Raw genomic sequence first — 3,166 nt, 5'->3', positions numbered from 1 at the left:
GTAAAACAGGGTACTATGGGAGTGTGAATAACAAAGGGTACTGAGGGAGTGCGAGTAACACAGGGTACTGAGGGAGTGTGAGAAAAACAGGGTACTGAGGGAATGTGAGTAACATGGGGTACTGAGGGAGTGTGAGTAACACAGGATACAGAGGGAGTGTGAGTAACACAGGGTACTAAGGGAGTGTGAGTAACACAGGATACAGAGGGAGTGTGAGTAACACAGGGTACTAAGGGAGTGTGAGTAATACTGGGTAATAAGGGAGTGCGAGTAACACAGGGTACTGAGGGAATTTGAATAACACAGGGTACTGAGGAGGGTGATTAACATAGGGTACTGAGTGAGTGTGAGTATCGCAGGATACTGAGTGAGTGTGAGTAACACAGGGTACTGAGTGAGTGTGTGTAACACAGGTACTGAGGGAGTGTGATTAACACAGGGGATTGAGAGCGTTTGACTAACACAGGATAGTGCGGTAGTGTGAGTAACACAGGCTACTGAAGGAGAGTGTGTAACACAGGGGAGGGAGGGAGAGTGAGTAACACAGGGTACTGAACGAGCGTCAGTAACTCAGGGGACGGGGGAGTGTGAGTAACACAGGGTACTGAAGGATTGTGAGTAACACATGTTACTGAGGGTGTGTGAGTAACACAGGGTACTGAGGGAGTGTGAGAAACACAGTGTACTGAAGGCACGTGAGTAATACTGCATACAGAGGGAGTGTGAGTAACACAGGGTTCTGAGGGAGTGTGAGTAAAACCGGGTACTCAGGGAGTGTGAATAACACAGGGTACTGAGGGAGTGTGATTAACATAGGGTACTGAGGACGTGTGAGTAACACAGGGTACTGAGGTAATGTGAGAAACATAGGGTACTGAGGGAGTGTGAGTAACATAGGGTACTGAAGGAGTGTGAGAAACACAGGTTACTGAGGGAATGTGAGTAACACAGGATACTGAGGGAGTGTGACTAACACAGGGTACTGAGGGAGTGTGAGTAACACAGGGTACTGAGGGAGTGTGAGAAACACAGGGTACTGAGGGGGTGTGGGTAACACAGGATACAGAGGGAGTGTGAGTAACACAGGGTACTAAGGGAGTGTGAGTAACACAGGGTAATAAGGGAGTGTGAGTAACACAGGGTACTGATGGAATTTGAGTAACACAGGTTACTGAGGTGGTGTGAGTAACACAGGCTACTGAGGAGTTTGAGTAACACACGGTACTGAGGGATTGTGAGTAACACATGAGACTGAGGGTGTGTGAGTAACACAGCGTACTGAGAGAGTGTCAATAACACAGGTACTGAGGGAGCGTGAATAACACAGGAAACTGAGGGGGTTTGAGTAACACAGGGTACTGAGGGAGTGTGAGGAACAAAGGGTACTGAAGGAGTGTGAGTAGCACAGGGTACGGAGGGAGTGTGAGTAACACAGTGTACTGAAGGAGTGTGAGTAACACAGGGGACGGAGCGAGTGTGAGTAACACAGGGTACTGAGGGAGTGTGAGTATCACAGGATACTGAGGGAGTGTGAATAACACAGGAAACTGAGGGGGTTTGAGTAACACAGGGTACTGAGGGAGTGTGAGGAACACAGGGTACTGAAGGAGTGGGAGTAGCACAGGCTACTGAGTGATTGTGAGTAACAGAGGTTACTGAGGGAGTGTGAGTAACACAGGAGTCTGAGGGAGTGTGAGTAACACAGGGTAGTGAGGGAGTGTGAGTAACACAGGGTACTGAGGGAGTGTGAATAACACAGGGTACTGAGGTAGTGTGATGTGTATGTGTTTGTATGTGGGGTTGGGGTTGAAGCCCAGATTCTCACAGAGACAGAATCCAGATTCTGACAGAACCAGAAAAGACGAGTGGTTCAGGCGTTGGCCTTAAAATTCAATGGCCTTTTCCCGCGTGGGTTCGTACCCCGCATCTCTATATATGTACATATTTGAGTCTTTTTCTCACGCAGTCTGCCTCTCCTTCTCAGTCTCACACAAACTGTCTCTCGTTGTCTCTATCTCGCTGTCTGTCTCCCCCTGTTTGTCGGTTTGTCTCTGTCTCTCAATGTGTCTGTCGACTTCTCATGGTGTCCAGTTCTGTTCACAGTGGCTCGATTCCTGCTCTGACAGAACTGATACCCGTCAGTTCCTCGTTAGTGTAGTGGTGCGTATCACTGCCTGTTACGCGGGAGACAGGGGTTCAATTCCCCAACGGGGAGGCAGTTGTTTCAAAATGGAGAATTTTACTTCTGTTTCTTGGTCGAGATTCATATTGAAAAGAGCAAAAAAGAACTGTAAAAATACAGGTAGAGGAGATTGCCTCGTCCAGATTTTTAGCAAACGGAGAATTTTTCAGGAATCTTTGTCCGTCTGCTGCACAGAGATGGATGACTGAGTTTTTTCTGAGTAATGTTTAAAAAGGCAGCGACACAGTAGTCGTGGCCGAGTGGTTAAGGCGATGGACTCGAAATCCATTGCGTTATCCCGCGCAGGTTCGAATTCTGCCGACTACGACTCTCTCGCGTTTTCCATTCCATTTCACAATTTGACCAGTTTTCTGCGAAACTGATCCTCAGATAGATGGAATAACGTCCCACACCATTCAAAACTTACATGTTTTTCTCATTTTTATTTATCTGCAATATTCACGATACATCCGTTTAAGAAATCGCAAACATCAGTCAAATTTGCGACAGTGATTCAGCCTGTCTATCCCTCGAGATGTCCAAGGCATCTGTGCATGTCTGTTGGTGCGTGCAAATTTTTGGTTATGTGTGTGTCTGTGTCTGTCTATCTCTATATATGTCTCTGTGTTTGTGCAACTGTCTGTGGAAATCATCACCATGAATTTTGTATGCCCTGGAACTTATAAAAAAGACTTGGGGGAAATAATAAGGTTGTGAACTTTTGTATCGGCTTTGGTTCAGTGGCAGCATTCTCGACTGAATCGGGAGTATGTGTGTTCAAGTCCACTCTTGAGACTTGAGCATATAATCTTGGCTAACACTCAAGTGCAGCTCATGAGGAATTTTGCAATGTTGAAGATGTTGACTTTCGGATGAAATGTTAAATTGAAGCTCCGTCTGCACCCTCGGGTGGATATGAAAGTTCCCAGTGCATTACTCGAAAAAGAATAGGAGAGTTGCCCCGGTCTCAATATTACTAAAAAT

At 46.6% G+C, this 3,166-nt stretch overlaps 1 non-coding gene across 1 annotated transcript; it reads left to right on the top strand.

Annotated features, from left to right (window-relative positions):
* The first annotated feature begins 2,428 nt into the window (after positions 1 to 2,428).
* Positions 2,429 to 2,509, top strand: trnas-cga (transfer RNA serine (anticodon CGA)). The gene has a single exon. It is a non-coding gene; the product is annotated as a tRNA-Ser (tRNA).
* Positions 2,510 to 3,166: the final 657 nt, after the last annotated feature.

The sequence above is a fragment of the Pristiophorus japonicus genome, chromosome 23 (assembly GCF_044704955.1).
Source record: "Pristiophorus japonicus isolate sPriJap1 chromosome 23, sPriJap1.hap1, whole genome shotgun sequence".
Taxonomy (NCBI): Eukaryota; Metazoa; Chordata; class Chondrichthyes; family Pristiophoridae; genus Pristiophorus; species Pristiophorus japonicus.
The sequence above is the reverse complement of the archived record's forward strand: the minus strand, read 5'-3'. Positions and strand labels throughout refer to the sequence as shown.